Source organism: Tachypleus tridentatus, chromosome 7 (assembly GCF_004210375.1).
Source record: "Tachypleus tridentatus isolate NWPU-2018 chromosome 7, ASM421037v1, whole genome shotgun sequence".
NCBI classification, from domain to species: Eukaryota; Metazoa; Arthropoda; class Merostomata; order Xiphosura; family Limulidae; genus Tachypleus; species Tachypleus tridentatus.
The window spans coordinates 72,539,536-72,559,155 of record NC_134831.1 but is presented as its reverse complement, the minus strand read 5'-3'; the positions used below and the strand labels follow the sequence as shown (position 1 = coordinate 72,559,155).

At 34.1% G+C, this 19,620-nt stretch overlaps 1 protein-coding gene across 1 annotated transcript in view; it reads right to left on the bottom strand.

Annotated features, from left to right (window-relative positions):
* Positions 1-19,620, bottom strand: part of LOC143255961 (uncharacterized protein ZK1073.1-like) — a 137,523-nt gene that overhangs the window by 42,882 nt on the left and 75,021 nt on the right. The gene's annotated exons all lie outside the window — the stretch shown is intronic.

The window sequence follows — 19,620 nt, the reverse complement described above, 5'->3', positions numbered from 1 at the left end:
TTTTATAAAATCGATATTTCAAGTTCTGTTTTGGCCTTGGAACTATTTCTTGCATTTCTCGTTGCGCTTATTCTGGTCGAATGGAATTCCTGTAATGTGGACAAAACTAGTGAGCCTCAGTCAAATTCACCTCATTGTTAACGTAGGTGGAACTATGTCCAACTTCACTACAATGATTGTTTGGGACGGAGGGTTCTCTTTCGTAATCATAGCCTTCGCTTTGTGGATTTAAATGTTTTCTTGTATTCAGTAACACTGAAATTCTATCCTTCTAAATTTTGTGTCTTCTGGCTCCAGATCTAAAATCCTTCCTCAGAAGCAACTGTGGCATATGTTATCCTGGAACAGTGAGTCTAACCGTAGCAGCATTGCACAGATGAATGGTCGAGAATTTACGATTTCATTTACAGCAACACATCACCACAATAACTCCTACATATCATTAACAAAAATAACCCGATTAACCTGCTATAAAGCCTCATAGGCAGAAGTAGCAATAAAAACAGAAAAATGACATTCAGCTTGGATATTACAAATGTCATTCTTTTGATTTCAGTGCTTTGAATCTAAGACATCATAAGCTGGAACACAATCACTTGTTATCCTTTCAGCAATCCCAGCAAGACCTGTGTTAATGTTTTTACGTTTTCTATGTTCGATGTAAATCAGTTGTTCTTGATATCTTCTGAGCCATAGCTGGCAGGATGTCTTCTGTTATCACGTGCTTTCTTGTCCTTTTGGACAAACAAGTGGTGAGCAGTTTCACATTTTTGTTACGTTTTTATCATAAAATGGGCACATAAACGTAAGGAAATGCTTAACCATTTTCGATGTGCATGTGGTTCTCTTGTAAATTAGAGCTAAACCAGATTATCAATATTTTATATCCAATTCTGACGGCTGGCTTATTTTTCTTATATTTCTGTAATGTCCAAACTAAGTTGCTTGTAGCAGTTTGGTTTAATTAACATAAACAACTAACACATTCTCCAAATCCACTTATTTTTAGTTGTCATTTCTACATAATACAACTTTCAATAAATAATAGAGACAGATTTTTTTCTTCCTATAAGGCCCGGCATGGTCAGTTGGTTAGGGCGATCGACTCATCATCTTAGGGTCACGGGTTCAAATCCCCGTCACACCAAATACGCTCGCCCTTTAAGCCGTTGGGTGTTATGATGTGACGGTCAATACCATTATTCATAGGTAAAAGAGTAGCCCAAGAGTTGGCGGTGGGTGATGATGACTGGCTGTCTTCCCTCCAGTCTTACACTTCTAATATATACGTTCCATATAGCCCTCTTGTAGCTTTGCGCGAAATTCAAAGAGAAAAAAAGCAAATCGTCTTCCTACAATTCACCTAACAGGTAAGTTCAACAAACTCCTCACAAGTATGAAGTTAGATTAAACAAGTCAAGATGTTTTATGAAGATTTTTAATTGAATTACTATTATAACATATTTGGGCTTTCTCAGAAGAAACCGGAAGATGATTGACTAAGAGAAAGAGACCCGTTATAAATAGTTCTGTTTATTTGTTAGAGTGACGTCATTTTGGCTCATCCCAAGAAGCTAACAAAAGAAACCTAATGTATTCCAAATGTTAATTAGAATAATTATTACTATTGTGTCATTTAATGATCTATCAGGTATGCATGGTTGAGTAAGTTATACTAGAACGATTTCGAATATATAAATCAGCAAATCACTTGAAAACAATAGGCGATATAAAGTCTATAGTTCTATAAGATTAGAATTTTAATATATGGACTAGGAAACAATTATCTCATACACTAGGTGGATTATAGAAAGCATACAGAAAAGTTGTAGTGTACTTCTTGACCATGGAACCGTTATAACAGACCATTTTAAAACAAAAAAAAAACACAATGCGTGTCTACTATTAAGAGCCAAGTTGTGAGATACAAAATGAACGGACATGGTGACAAGGACTGTAACGACATGGTGAGGCCTTAAAATCGTTTCAATATAACATTCATAAAATGACGTTTATTTGAGGATTTTCAGATAAAGTAAAAATAATAAAATCAATATAATTGAAAATCACCAGCTTCCTAAATAGTGTGATGAATAAAACTGCGAGTAATTAAGGAAATGGAAAGGATCCGCATTTCTAATTTAATTTTTCCAAATTAAAAAGGCCTGGCATGGCCAAGTGACTCGTAATCCGAGGGTCGCGGGTTCGCGCCCGCGTCGCGCTAAATATGCTCGCCCTCCCAGCCGTGGGGGCGTATAATGTGACGGTCAATCCCACTAGTTGTTGGTAAAAGAGTAGCCCAAGAGTTGGCGGTGGGTGGTGATGACTAGTTGCCTTCCATCTAGTCTTACACTGCTAAATTATGGACGGCTAGCACAGATAGCCCTCGAGTAGCTTTGTGCGAAATTCAAAAACAAACAAACAAACCAAATTAAAATAATTTAAAAAATTAAACAATTCAGCACTTCAATCTAATAATCTCATGACTTTTAAATCAACTCAGCCTAATTTTGTATAGTGTGGGTTGTGTAACGGGAAATCCATTTAGACTGATTTCTGAACTCATAGGGCCCACCAGTGGTACAGCGGTAACTCTGAAGACATAACGTTGAAAATCAGATTTCAATGCCGTGGTGGATACAGCACAGATGGACTTTAAGCTTAATAAACAAACAAACAAAATCATAGGTCGTATTGAAACCTAAGATAATATGAACGTAAGTCCTAAACAGTTCAAAATAAATGCTGTATATAATTCCTTGAATATTGTAACAAGAATTACTCAAAAAGATTCATCCTTTGTACAAAATGCCACAACATATCAAAATACGTTTTATACCTCGACTTGTTAAAAGGATACATAATAACTTAATCGACAAAATGTATCAATGTTTAGAAAGGTATGATAAACAGCTTCAGTGTTTTCCTAAAATCAATTCAGCTTCTTTCCCAATTCAGTATTTGTACGTACATACAAACATCTGTAACACCTGATACTGATCCCAGGATTGCATTATATATGGAACTTCATATTTTAAGTACTAGTATCCATGGCGACACAGATCGGATCTGACGCACTGGTTCTTTATAACCATAATATGAAAATTAAAAACCCTATTGAAAAAAAATATATATATACACTGCTGTTACTTTTGGAATATATATAATTGTCTTAGATTGTACTAATTTATCCTTTTTGTCATTCATTGCTTTAAATGCAAAATTTCAGAAAAAAACAAACATTTTTTCCTAAAACAAAGAAACTATGTTTCACTTTCATCACAAAGTAGTGATAAAAAGGAGATGATTCTATTAAGCGTTAAATCTACAAAGATAAAGGTCAAAGTTTATTAGACAAAACGAAGTCTTCTATATGTGATTTCTTTGTCATTCCTTTTGGACAACTTACATATCTTTTATAGTTTCGCATCTAGCTATACTCGGTGTAAAATACCATACATCTTGAATATATTACCACCTTCTGACTGATACAGTTGGAACACGTTCATAGAATAACGAGAAACTTACGACAGATAGTAAATTTATATCATATCCCATCAGGAACCTTCGTTTATAAGAATAGCTGATGTCTGAAAAAAAAGGATAGCTAAAGACGAGGCAACATTTTAAAAAGGTGAGACATAAGGTTGCTTAGTGGTTAGCATATTAGACTAAATGCAGGAAGATCTTGGGTTCGAGACGCAGTGCAACCAATCACGATTTACATTTTGAGATTTGGATGAGCTATAAGAATGAAGGTCACTCCCGCTATTCGTTTTATTTTGTTTTTCCTGTGGTACGCAGTTCTATGTTACAGATGGTCATGAGTGGCTCATAGGAGTCTCCGTCAGGGCTGTTTATTCCGTTGTTTTTTAAGGTGTCGTTTAGTTGAACAAGCAAACATACTAACAAGTTTTGTTTCTCCAGATAAATTGGGATGAAGAGAATGTTATTTAGAATGATCACACAGCACAACTCTTAAAACAAACTCTGAATACTTGTTTACTCCACGCTGAAGAAACTTTATCGAATTATGATTGAAAATAGTGTCATAATTTTCCTAAAAGCAAGGCCTGGTATGGCCAGGTGGTTAAGGCAGTCAACTCGTAATCCGAGGTTCGCGAGTTCGAATCCTGCTCACACCAAATATGCTCGCCCTTTCAGCCGTGGGGGCGTTATAAGTAACGGTCAATCCCACTATTCGTTTGTAAAAGAGTAGCACAAAAGTTGGCGGTGGGTGGTGATGACTTGTTGCCTTCTCTCTAGTCTTACACTGCTAAATTAGGGACGGCTAGCGCAGATAGCCCTCGAGTAGCTTTGCGCGAAATTCAGAATAAATCAAACCTAAAAGCAAATAATACAATTATTAAAATTACACCATTTTCCGTCAAGCTATTTATTATAACAATACTTAATTTTTATCTGTTCTGAAAATGCGCAAGCATGCGCACTTTCGCTTCAACGGATGTAAACCAAAAAGGAATGCAAATATTGTTTTGTAAACATTTTGTATAACATCATATTAAAATCTTAATAACGTTTTTTACAAAGGTTTAACATTAGGTCGTAGAATAATATTGTAACTTTATTTATTGATAGTATTAAGCATGGTGAAATTTGGCCCTAACCAAACTAAAGTATAGAAAAGTACTCAAGTTACAGTGCAAATTTATTTATTTATTAAACCATAAGATTTTGGTGTCTGTTATTATAATTCTTTCGCGTTATTCTAGAAATCCTATGTTTAAAGAAATACTGTTGTAATAATGATATTAATTCGACCGTAAATGCTGGTGTCTTATTAATAGTGAAAACATGAATAAATTCTACTACAAATAATAAAAAAATCACTTACCTCAGCATTTCATTAAACTTTATATTTTGTTTCACGCTTAATATTAAAATATACCAAAAATAACTTTTGTTAACTTACGTTTATAATAAAGACAGTTCACCTCTAAATTAACTTTCCAACCTAGATGCAAAACATAATATAAAAGTCCCACAGATTAAATCATGTAGTTTTCACCAAAATGAAAATCTTTGAAGGACCTCTTCTTTCACATAAGATTATGTTACTCTCAACGAAATGAGCATTTGGTCTTCAATAACATAATACTTAAGTTCATCACAAACTCAAACATTTTACTGGTTGTCTCGAGAAGCATTAGGTAAACAAATAAAAAAACGGAGATACGGTAAAAAAAAAATCCTTTGTGGTGCCACTCGTGCTGAATGGAAAAATAACCCAATCGATCTTTGTGGCTGAATTTCTAGATATCCTATCAACTTGTTTAATAATGTATAAACTTGTATGGTTCATAGAGAAAATTAACAAAGCAAGTATTTTAAAGGGATTTTAAAAATAAACAACCAAATTATACGTACATTTATATAGAAAGAGATTATAACAGACGACTGCGTCATTGGATTAGATGATGTTAGATGGATGTTTGGCTAGTGAACATCTTAGTTTCGAAGATTTCAGGTAATTCTTTAGCAACGCCTTGGTCGTTTTAATGCTTATAATAAAAATCTTAGTGTGGGTTTTTGTGCTTTGAAACTAAGTCACGAATCAGGAAGTAAAGTGTCCAGACAACAACATGGTTTAGAAATTACGTAGAGACAATCACTTTGAAGTAGTTGAACATGGAAAACTATCCTGGTGATGACTTTCGTAGGGAAATAAAGTATTACCAAATGGGAACTGAGAGACTGCAATACTTGTTTCTTCAGATATTTTATTTTGTACATTGTTTCGGCACTAATATGTGGTTTTATGTGTGTTTTTTTCGTCCTGTTATTCTAATTTTAAGAACGACACCAGCCGTATCTTCTCATAAACGAAATGAAAACTCATAATTGAGAACGATTTGTATATATATACAGATAGGAAAAAAATGTGTCAAATGAACTCTGAACAAAAGAATACGTTTATGTAACAAACCAGTAACTTCATGTTCGTCTTAAAGACCCCATTACTGTGAATTACACATTGTTAACTGGAAATGACTTCACGTAAACCGTTATAAAATTTTATGTAAGTTATTCACACATTTCGTTATTATAATAAAATATTAATCAAGTCGTCTGATAAAACAAAACAAAAGACATACGTAAGTTATCCACATGTCATCATTATCATAAAATATTAATCAACTCGTCTTATTAACATGAAACAAAAGACACACGTAAGTTATTCACACATGTCATCATTATCATAAAATATTAATCAACTCGTCTGTTAAAACGAAACAAAAGACATACGTAAGTTATTCACACAGATCGTCATTATCATAAAATATTAATCAACTCGTCTTATTAACATGAAACAAAAGACACACGTAAGTTATTCACACATGTCATCATTATCATAAAATATTAATCAACTCGTCTGTTAAAACGAAACAAAAGACATACGTAAGTTATTCGCACAGATCGTCATTATCATAAAATATTAATCAAGTCGTCTGTTAACACGAAACAAAAGACAGATACTAAAGTTATTCACACTGATGTCATTATCGTAAACTATTAATCAAGTCGTTTATCAACACGAAGCAAAAGACACGTAAATTTTCACACAGGTCGTTTTGTCAGAAAAGGTGAATCAAAAATCAACAAAAACGTCAGAGCTTTGAACAGTCATATTATGACTTAACTTTAATTAACGGTACACTTGTATATCAAGGCTCAACATCTAGACTACTAATATAGACAGGTTCATTGTAAACACTTTTAGACACATTGCTGGGAAACCCAAGGCTATTTATTACCGTAGATTCATTGGTTACAAGACGTAGACAAAATGATCAAAACCTTAACCTCCAAATAATTCTACAAGACAAAGAAAAAATGATCAGAACCTTAACCTCCAAATAATTCTACAAGACAAAGAAAAAATAATCAGAACCTTAACCTCCAAATACTTCTACAAGACAAAGAAAAAATGATCAGAACCTTAACCTCCAAATAATTCTACAAGACAAAGAAAAAATAATCAGAACCTTAACCTCCAAATACTTCTACAAGACAAAGACAAATGATCAAAACTTTAATTTCCAAATATTTTTACAAGACAAAGTCAAAATGATCAAAACTTCAACCTTCAAAACGTTTTACAAAACGAAGACGAAATTATTAAAAGATAACTTTTCAATGCACTTAGAAGTTTGGAATCACAGTAGAAAATAAATCGTAATGTTCCACAATGTATTTTCAAAACGGCTGGTATGGGTATTAAAACTTTAATTAAAATAAAGTACAGAACAACGTTTCGACCTTCTTAGGTCATCTTCAGGTTCTGTACTTTATTTAAATTAAAGTACTAATACCCATACCAGTCATCGTGAGAATACTTTTTTGCTTCAAGTGGGTTTCTTATCATCACGAATGTTCCACAATGTTGTTTACTTCTTCATAATCTAAAGTAAAAATAATTGAAATCTGAACTGGTAGAAGCTCTTGTTTAAAAATACACTCGGCAAAACTGCAAAAATGATTAATTTATGGATCGATACTTTACGGTAAAAAGAGTGCAAATAGTCCATTGTGTGATTTTGCTCTTAGAAAAACAATAATAATGGAAGTGATTACTTATGTAAAAGCTTGGAACTTAAACAAAACTCATTCCTAAAATCGACCAACCCCTATACGAGTATGCATTTAAAGAAAATGGCGTCATATCTTACAGAACAATTGTTTCATTAAACTTCAACTATTTTTCGTTATTCAATAAGTGTAATAATTCGCATATTTATCCCAACACAAATTAAGACCTTCCAGAAACACGTTAATTTTAGCAAAAACAAATCCCTGGAACATAATACCAGTGGAAAAGTTCTTCCTTCCTTCCCGTTGGCTTATAACATTAAAAAACAATTCTCAAGATCCCTGGTGGACACAGCACAAATAACCCATTAACTACCAATAACAAACGAGCAAAGTCATAAGGAAAATTGTTATATACTTAATCTGACAAATTAGTATGAATAATGTTTAAAGTGATAGCGGGTGTTGAATTGCTCATGAAACCTGAATCTATGTATATATATAATTACAATGATGCATCTTTATCATACACCCTTGTGCAAATTAATTGAAACAAATGGTGATTTTACAATATTTTCAACATGGCGGCCGGTGTAGGCTCGCTGGACCCGCTGATTTCCTTTAATAGTCATTTTTTCACACGGACGGCGTCATTAGCTGTGTTTTGCAGTATGGTCGATCTATTTTTGGGATATATGACGAAATTTTGAGGAATATTACGTTATTCGAAATTGCGTTAGAAGGGCAAGGAGACCAGTCAAAAAACAACGTCTTACCAACCCAGTGAAGAAAAAACGGTATCAATGAGGTCTGAAATACAAGAACTGGACGGAATAACAATGGAGGAAGGTGTTATTCAGTGACGAGACTCGTTTCTTCGTACAAGGTCAAAGAAGTCTGCATGTTCGCAGAACTCCAGGTGAGAAATTTCGAGAATCTCACATCAATCAGCTCGTAAAACATCCTTTGAAAAAGATGTTTTGGGGCTTTTTTTAGCTACTATGGCGTTGGAGGCTTATATATCGTAGAAGGTATGATGCGAGGACCACAGTACATCGAAGATTTGCAGATAAGAGTCGTTCCAGAATTGAAAAAGTGATTTCCAGATGGATTTGGCATTTTTCAGCAAGATCTGGCTCCGTGCCATACATCGAAACTTGTGAAGAACTTTATGATTACAACGCGAATAAAGGTGCTGGACTGGCCTGGAAACTCTCCGGACTTAAATCCTATTGAAAATCTTTGGGCGATTTGTAAAAAAAAACTTTAGGGAAAAGACTGTACCTCGAAAGATAAGCTAATTGAGGCCATAATTAAGGTGTGGTACTGCGATCCAAAACCTAGTAAAGATTGCAGTCAACTCGTGGACTCGTGCCAAAGCGGATTAACAATCTTCTAAAAAATAAAGGAGGTCATATCATGTATTAATTTGTGAGTAATTTTTGGATTCTCAGAAATAAAACGCAAAAAATTGAAAAAATCGTAATTTTCCGTCTTGTTTCAATTAATTTACACAAGGGTGTAAATAACACTGCACAAATTTTTTTTTTAAAGTTTTGCTTCCTAAAAAGGGATTGCTGATTGTGACAGGTATCTGGTGGGTATGCACAAATATAGTTTTGGTTTTGCTTCATCACGTAGGAACTCTTAGAAATAGACAGTTAACTGTTTACCGGCAATAGCGTATTTAATTGCGTTTATGTTTCTAATACGCTATTAAGTTCAACATAATTAAAAGTGTTTTGCTCCTGATTTTCGTTTGTATTCAATGTCCGGTGCACCACGTTGCAGTGTCCAACAGTAATCAGCAAGCATTGGCGGATTCCAGTTGCCCTGATATCATTTTTCCATTGTAGTAAAACTAAAGATTTCGATGAAACGGTACGTGATGGGCAAATTTGGATGTGATTTTCGTGATCAGCAGCCAAAAATCTATAAGGAACACCCAACAGTGTTCAAGAAGCAGAAACTTTGTTGTGCAGTGTAATTGTACAGTACAATTTCATTTATTTATACAGTAAAACCTGTTTAAGCCGGAAATATCAAAATTTTGCAGCATTATCTTAAGATTTCTCTTATAAAAGACCCTCTATATGGCAGAACGTGCGTAACGTGGATGGAAAACTATATTTCACTTACCTCATCTGTCAACAAGTAGGATTAGAATCTGACTAAATCGAAAAAAAAAAGGTTTTGATTAAATATTAATTTCTTATTTAATTAATAATTTATTTAAATATTAATAAATTCGAGGACATTTTGTTACAGTAAATACTGGTTAAATATATTCTCTTCTTTTTCCAACCGTCATTATTTTTGCAGTTAAATTAGATTCATGATTTGTAGAAATATATTTATCTTTTAAATGCAATATATTATTCTTTAAATAATTCTCACGAAAAAAATAAATTCTTATCCTCCCTAATTTTAAAATTTAGAGAAAATTTATCATAGGTAATAGGTAAAAATGAAAATCCACGCTGTTTCAAAACTTAAGGAAGAATCAACTTCCTGCAGAATGGAAAGCTGTTAATAAAGTGTGGGAAACAAGTTCTACATTCGATGAATTTTTGAACAAATTAAACAAAAGAATGGAACAAGAAAATAGGAATATTCTACTTTTCCTAGATAATGCAACTTGTCACCCAAAAGTTTAACTTTCAAATGTTTGTTTAGTCTTTCTACCTCCATGTATAACATCAGTTCTACAGCAACTAAATAATGGAATTATACAGCGTATAAAATTGAAATATAGAAAAATGATGCTTCAGCATATTATTGTAAACATTGATAACTGTAAGAAAGCATCTGAAATGACCATGAAAATTGGTGTGTTAGATGCAACTGCATTTTTAAGTCATTCAATTGAATGTGTTATAAAGTGTTTGTAAAACTGTGGATTTATTCTTGATAATAGCAGAAATTGTGGAGAAGTTGTTATGATGATTCTAGTGAAATCCAAACTCTGATTGAGAAGATTGATGCAGCTGATTCTGTGAACATGGAAAGTTTTATGAACATTGAGAAGAATGTTTTAACAGAAACTGATGAAATTGATTTAAAATCTATAATACAATTGCAAGATAATAACAGTGGGAGAGATTCAGAAGATGAACAAATGGAAAAGATAGTGAGGAAATAGAAATTCCTACTTCATCACAAGTGTTGAGTTATATTAATGCTATCAAATTATATGCAAAATTGAAGGGGGAAAATGAACTTTATGAAAAGGCTGTAGAATTGGCATTCTCTTTTAACCGCATGAGAAAGTCCATTAGAAAAATGAAACAGTTGAAACTCGACACTTTCTTCAAATAAATTTGATTAAGATTTTGTGTATATTTTGAATGTCTATTTTTGTTCTTATTCTAATAAATATAACATAAACAGTATAATAACTTTATTCACAAACGTCTTACTTCCCTTGAGTCAAGCAAGTATAATGTTCCGCTCAAAAACTGCATATTATTAACGAAATGCATGTTCACTATGTCTAAGCCGGAAAACTTGCTTAAGCCAGAAATTTCACTCGGTCCCGTGCGATTCCGCCTTAGACAGGTTTAACTGTATTAAGTTTATGTTTTGGTTTCTCTTATTATATGCTCGCACAATTTCAACATTTTTGCTACTCTTGTCATGCTAACATTTGGTCTTGGACAGTGAGTGATAGCTAGGACTAATGGATATGAAAATCCTTAGATCAATTCGTTGCAATAAGTGGATTTATGTCTTGTGAACTGTTAGTCTTTGAAAGATGGCGCATTTTGTTTGGTTCTTACATCACTAGGAGTCTTTTTTCACTTTTGTATTTCTTACACACATAAAAACAGAAAATAAATTGTCATAACCCTTATTCTTTGGCTTATAAGACAGTGATGGTTTGTCAATAAAAGTGTTGAAAAGTTCCACACGTGATTTGAGGATATATATGAAAAAACAATACAGGGGATTAGGAAACCTTGATTTCTTTTGTGCGAGCAGATTTGTTTCATTTCTAATAACAAATAGAGGAAGAAATATGTAATTCAAATACTGCTCAGAAAACATGTTAAACATAATATTATATTACTGTGTCGCGAAAAGTCTTATTAGGTATGTGAAAGTTATTCATTGTTAATGGTAGAAGTGAACGTTAGAATTATTATTACAATGTAAAACAGGTTTCACAGAAAGAAACTCAATACTTTTCTAGCAAACCTATTTGCTATTTAATTTAAGCAGGGTAAAAAATGAATATTGTATATATATGTAAAAAAGATAAAACTCTACAAAAGTGTTATGCTAATAAGTCGGTCTAAAAATACTGAATTATGACGTCATAAAATCAAAAACATATCAACAACAAACTCTAACGTATTTCTTTATTTAAAAAAGTGTAATCTTGGAGGTTGGATCTCTCTTAAAGACGAATCAACAAAACATAAAAAATCTGTTAACACATAAAAACTGACATAGCAAATGCATAATTTTTTATAGTTTTCATAACGTTTTAGACTGAACTGTATCATTCCTGTTGAACTACAAATGAAGGTTTAGTATGAATGAATTATGACTTTAATGTTATCTTTCTAATTTAGGTCTAAAACGGCTTATATTCCTATTACTGAGAGGGGTTCTGTGGACATTTGTATACCCTTAGGTTCATTACATACAGCATAAAAGCGTCATATGAGATTCATAAACATCTAGGATAGACAATTTTTGGAATCCGGCAATGAAAGGAAAAAGTCAAGATGGCTGACAAAATGGTTGCTGAGAGGGGCATGTGACAGAACTTATGTTCTATAGCAGATAGCACAATGATTTTGATGTCTAGATATACATTCTGGAGGTCAAAGAAACCACTCGCAACAGTAATAATAAAATTACTCCTGATCCATTTGATAACTGCCAATATGGCCGCCATAAGGAGTAAATAGGCATATCTCATGTTCTAGAGTAAATAGGAAATTATTCAAGGTGTCCAGATATAATTTTTGAAGATAAATTTGTGATGTATAAAATTAAGTTAGCCCTTAGCTGTCTGAGAAATTCAAGATAGCCACCATCACGTGCAATAAAGTCCCTTTTAGTGGACAACGGTGTCCAGAGACATGTTTTGAAAATTTTGTTCTGGCTGTCTATTTCATGTGACTGGAACTTTAATAAACGTTCAAAATATTTCAAAAATATACCTAGTTAATGTTAAATAAACAATAGAATAACATAAAAATACTAATGGACTGACTACTCCAAGAAAGATGTGTCTTATTTCTTGATTTTCTGGAGTAATTGTTCCATTCGTTTTGATTTGATTTACTAAAAACAACGATTTTCACTTCATTATTACTTCACTTGGTGTGGCAGGGAGAAACAGTTTTAACCGTTTCAAGAAACCTAATTCTCTATTATAACCATTTGCATTGAAAATTTGGAAATTCTCCATTACAATGATAGGCTTATCACAGCCAGACATGCAAGTTGATATTAAGAAAGCTGTTGTCAGGATGATATACCGTGCATTACATGCACCAAAAGAAATGGCATAACGCACTTTCATATTATCCAATGAAACTGATGTTCTGGTTTTGGGTACTTGTTATTTCAATTTACTTCAGTGTTATGGACTGAAAGTACTCTGGATGAGCGTCGGTGAAGGAGACACTACAAGATACACACCTCTTCACACCTGTTCTCAAATTTTTTACAGAAATGTGTAACGTGTTGTCTTTCATCTAGTAAAGTAGGCACTGAAACTGCTGCACCGAAACAACCTCATCAGCCTATTTAATGGTTTTTGAAAAGAGCTTCAATTATACGGAGGCTTCACTCACCAAAACCACAGAGAATTTAATACAGGTATTCAAAATTCGTGTCTCCTACAGAAGAGTACTTTAACATATACTGGCAAGTAATGTCTCCTAAAGAAGAGCACTTGGTACATATATTTACAAGTGGCATTACATACAGAGGAGTACCTGGTACAGGTATATTCCAGTAATGTCCCCTACAGAGTACTACTTGGTACAGATACATATAGGTATTTACAAGTCGTATCCCCTACAAGACAATGAATCAGTTTCATCATTACAAATATTAAAGTTTAAATAAAGAAACAAAATATTTGCTGAGCTCCCACCAACCATCTTTGCCATAAGATGGCATATTTTAAGTGCGTTTTATGCTGTGTGTTAACCGTTGAAATCTTTGAACACTCCTGATATAAACCCCAAAGAGTATGGCTTCGAGGAGACAGATGGACAGTTTGTACCAAGTACGTGCAAGTGGCTGGTACCAGATGATATACCTCAGAGCTAAACATGCACAAAGTGAGCCACTCGCCGCTGCTCTTGTCGTAATCAAGATATACCATCCTGCATTTAATGCAAACGTAAAGGACTCCAGTCAGATGGAACAGTTTGTAAAAATACCAATGTTATTTTTAAGGTGCCTCTGACAATGCCACAATCAACATGGCAACTTCATTACTGTTCAGTATTGCTATAATCTCTACATTGGACTGCTGGTCTGGAACTGATATAAAATTAAGGTATACGACGCACATTTGTTCCCAGTAAATACATGTTCATGTGGTCAACTAATTAAGTATAGTTTTTTATATGCACACATGTCATGTTACTGAAGTAAATAAGTCAGCTTCAAATCGTCTAACACTATAAAATGTATCTAATTTTAGTAGACGATTATTTATTTTACATAATTATGTGGTTTAATGTTTATAAATGATTTTGATGTGGAATATGTTTTATTCTATCTTCAAATACTTCAAGCAAGTCATAGTTACATATGAAGTGCTTCATCATTATGATGGTCGTTCTAAATATCTTTGGAAGCTCTGGACTAATATCAGTGTATATTACAAAAATGAGCTCCTTGTCCCCCAAAACCTTATCTTTACCTCGGTCCGGCATGGCCAGGTGGTTAAGGCACGCAACTCGTAATCCAAGGGTCGTGGATTCGAATCCCAGTCGCACCAAACATGCTCGTCCTTTCAGCTGTGGGGGCGTTAAACGTAATGGTCAATCCCACTATTCGTTGGTAAAAGAGTAGCCCAAGAGTTGGCGATGGATGGTGATGACTAGCTGCCTTTCCTCTAGCCTTACACTACTAAATTAGGGACGGATAGCGTAGATAGTCCTCATGTAGGTTTACGCGAAATTCAAAAACAACCAACCTTATCTTCACATCAAAATTATTTTGCTATCTTTTCTAGAACATGGGATATGGAGATCTACCACTTGCGGCCATGAATACCTTAAACGGCTAGGGACCGATTTTGTTAATAAGTGGTTTCTGTGACCCCCAAAACCTATATGTGGAGCACATAATGCAAGGATTTTGGATAATTTTCTCCTCTTATTGTCCGTTTCCAAAATATCAACCTTGGATCTTTAAGAATCTCACACGATCCCTTATGAATTATAAAGAGTAATTCCCCGGGCATTAAAAGGTTTGCAGGATCCACCCCCTCAGCCTATGAACTATTAGTGATGACTTCAGTGTTATATTTCTTATCTTGGTTTGTTAAGACACGTTTACAGCTGGTAAGACAGATCTGTACCTTCTACATTTGTATACTAGTGTAGATCTATTAAAATGTTACTTTACCAGTTTGTATATAGTAAGGTTGAACTGTGCCTTCAGTATTATCCAAGTAGGTTAGAGGAACTACTAATGTTAAGCTGTACCTTCAATGTTATCCTAGAAAGGTATAGGTAGTAAGGAGGAACTGTGCCTTCAGTGTTATCCTAACAAGTTATAGGTAGTAAGGTTGAGCTGTGCCTTCAGCATTATCCTACCAATTATACCTAGAACGATTGTATTGTGACTTTATTGTTATACCAGTTTAAGGCCCAGTAAAGCTGAACTGTGCCTTCATTGTTATTAGAAGCTAGAAACCATGTTGTGGTGTCCCATTACGTTTCAACCCTTGCTTTTTTGTGAAGATGATTCCATTTTCGACTGTTTTAGTACTGTGTTTTAATTACTGTTTTCGTACTGTATTTTAATCATGTCTGTACTTCATGACTAAATTTAAAAAATTCCAAACCAAATTTGAACCTTTAACTACGTCCTCTCTCTCTCGCAATGTGCGAGAAAAAATTGTAGATCCAGTGTTAATACAAAGAATTTCAAACACTGTCCAATCATAATAAATAACACGAGTAATATTTCGAACCCACATTGATCGATTATGGCTGAAACGTGTCGTCCTTCAGATTTAGGTTTACGACAAGTTCTCGATGTTTTCCTTCAGTGAATGTGCAGCAATTTATTCTTTCTGGAAGAAGACCAGTTACATTTATTAAAGATTCGATCTGCTTCACTCGTGTTTCTATTGCCCCAATCAACACAACTAGATGATAGCCTTCCCTATCCAGTGGCTTAGCGTGAACTCTAAAAGCCCACGACGCTAAAAACCAACAGAGCACAGAGAGCCAATTGTGTAGCTTTGTGTTTAATTACAAATAACATTAAATCCCGTCAACGAGAATGCTCTATCTTTCAGCAGTAAGGAGTATCAAAATGTGACAGTCAGTTCCACTATTCCTTGGTAAAGAAAAGCTCGGGGTTGCGTTGATTAATTAACTGCCTTCTCTCTAATCTATGAATTCAAAGTCAGGTACAAGTAGACCAGGTAGTCCCCGTGTAGCTTTACGCAAATTTCAATAAACAGACAGAAGTTTGGTTTGTTTGTAATTCCAAGGAAAGCCACAAGAGGGCTATCTGCGCTAGCCGTCCATAATTTAGCAGTAAAAGACTAGAATGAAGGCAGCTAGTCAACACCACCAATCGCCAACCCTTGAGCAAGTCTTTTACCAAGGAATAGTGTAGTGAGATTGATCGCACATAATAACGCCCCCACGACTGAAAGGTCGAGCATGATTGATGTGACAGGTACTCGAACACGCGACCTTCAGGTTGCAGATTAAGCGTGCTAACCACCTGGTCCAGACAGAAATGTTCTGTAAGATTAAATTTCCCAAAACGACGTCTAGTCAGTATAATTATAAAACATTTAAAAACCATAATGAATAGAAACTATTAATTATGTTAAGAATAATTTACAAAAATTTGGAAGTGTTCTACAAAAGTTCTATGCAAAATAAAACATTAAGTATAAAATATGATGACAACTTGATAATATTTACATGTGTGTGTTTTTTTTTCTTTTAGCAAAACCACAATGGGCTATCTGCTGAGCCCACCGAGGGGAATCTAACCCCTGATTTTAGCGTTGTAAATCCGTAGACTTACCGCTGTACTAGCGGGGGACATATTTACGTGTAGTTTCATGTGTGTACTTAAGTTTACACGTGAAAACGTTAGCACTTTATCAAAATATATTTCTTTTCTTATGACATCCTTATTATCCACTATTGGCAGACGTATTCTCCTGAAGGATACATTACAGGGTCATTACAAGTTACATTTGTGACATAATTATTACTTTTTTCCAGTATCTAAGCTGTAAGCTTGAAGGCTTATAACATAAGATATGTGGTCCGATTCCGTTTGTGGGTAAAGCAGCAGAGAACAATGTCAATTCATTCTGCAGATTTGAGTTCAAACAAAACAACACATAATTATTATAATAACGTATCTTTCTTGGTATCTTAAAACATTATAGTCTGTTTGTTAAATTTAGGGTTGATTCACTGTACATTAGGCTTAGCGTAGCCTAGAAATTAATAATACGCTGCGTAAAAATGTTAAAAGAAATGATAATTAAAAAAATACTTAAAAACACGCTTATCACAAAATATGTAAAATACGTACAAATTTAGGTTGATGACACTAAAACAACATAAAAAAACAATGAAGTTGAAATGTTTGTAGATATGCTACAACGCAGAGGGTCCAATACTTCTAGCTTTTGTCATGAAAAGATATAGGACGGCATACAATAATAATTAAAAAAGTTAAATGTAAAAACAAACAGCAAGAAGTACACGAATAATAATGAATTTCAATATACAAAACATGGAATAATTAGAGAAAATCTTAAATTATCCTAAATAATACAATAAATCTGGTTGTGTTAAGGTCAAATTTATATTCCTCAAATAGACGTAACTACTCGTAACCATGTTTCATAACGATCTTCTTAATGGTATGTGATAAGCTACATGCAATATAAAACTGGCAAATATTGTTACATTAAAAATATTGGAAAATATATTAATAACACCAGACCTATTTCGACTTTCGCCACGTTGACGCCTATTGGAGAACATGGTCTTATTTCAGACCATTCGTAAAACTGAGCACCAATATTAACATCGTATTGATCACTGAGGAAGAAAGGCATATTACAACATTATTGGAAAATGAGAAAATCAACGTAGGCTTCGGTATTCTTCTGATAATTATTATTTCCTGGCCGTCTTAAGCTTTATGATTCTATTCACAAATGTATGTGCAACTATTATGAAGACTGAAATGTCAGCTTCACAGAAGTATATGCAGCTGTTATGAGGACTGCAATGTCAACTCCACAAATGTGTGTGCAGCTGTTATGAGGACTGAAATGCCAGCTTCATACATGTATATGCAGCTATTACGAGGAGTGAAATGCCAGTTACACTGATGTATGTGCAGCTATTATGAGAACTGAAATGCCAGTTAAACTGATGTATTTATATTCCTCAAATAGACGTAACTACTCGTAAGCTATTATGAGAACTGAACTGTCAGCTCCACAGGTGCATGTGCAGCTATTATAAAGACTGAAATGCCAGCTTTATAGATGTATGTGCAGCTATTATGAGAACCGAAATGCCAGCTCCACAGATGTATGTAGAGCTATTATGAGAACTTAAATATCAGCTTCACAGGTGCATGTGCAGCTATTATGAGAACTGAAATGTCAGCTTTACATATGTATGTGCAGCTATTATGAGAACCGAAATGCCAGCTCCACAGATGTATGTAGAGCTATTATGAGAACTTAAATATCAGCTTCACAGGTGCATGTGCAGCTATTATGAGAACTGAAATGTCAGCTTTACATATGTATGTGCAGCTATTATGAGAACCGAAATGCCAGCTTCACAGATGTGTGTAGAGCTATTATGAGAACTTAAATATCAGCTTCACAGGTGCATGTGCAGCTATTATGAGAACTGAAATGTCAGCTTTACATATGTATGTGCAGCTATTATGAGAACCGAAATGCCAGCTCCACAGGTGTACGTGCAGCTATTTTGGGGGATTGAAATATCAGCTTGATTGAGCATTCATATCCGTTTCTAAGTTATAATGTCCAATTTAGTCTAGTTTAAATTCATGTGTAAAGTTTGCGAATGCAGGTTAAACCTGATAAGCCGTATACAGCCCACGTATTCCTGTTACTAGGATACATTTTATTATTCATTCGTTATTAATTTTACCCTACAAAGTTTCATTTATTTCACTTTTATCTGCGACACCTTTTGTTTCTCACTCTATTGCTAATGTTCCAGTTACGCCCTCTTTCCTTAAGATTTTGAAATGAACATGGCGATCACATCAGTTTTTTTAGCCATGTTTCAATTATATTATAAAGTAATTTTCAGAGACCAACTCCAACCAATTTAACCTTAACACAATCATTTAGTCATTATCAGTAATATAAGGTATGATACGGGCTTGCAACTTCTGACAACATAAAGATATTTTCATTAATGAGATTGCGATGGTGTGTTGATATGTAAATTGAACACTTATCTCATCTGAGGGTTTTACATCTAAATGTAAAGGACTAACACGTGTTCCTTATATAGAAGATTACATCACATTACAGGATAAAAATTAACTTTACTATCATTTACTCTATTTTACGCTTTCTTTCTAAATTCTATGCTCTCAACCCAACCCCACCCCCGCAGAATTAATATTTGAGGGATTCTTGTTAGAAATAACACGTAATATCGATTATTTATAGTAACCCTGGGCCTGGCATGGCCAGGTGGTTAAGGAGCTTGACTCGTACTCTGAGGGTTGCGGGTTCAAATCTCCGTTACACCAAACATACTCGCAATTTCAGGTGTGGGGGCGTTATAATGTGACGGTCAATCCCACTATTCG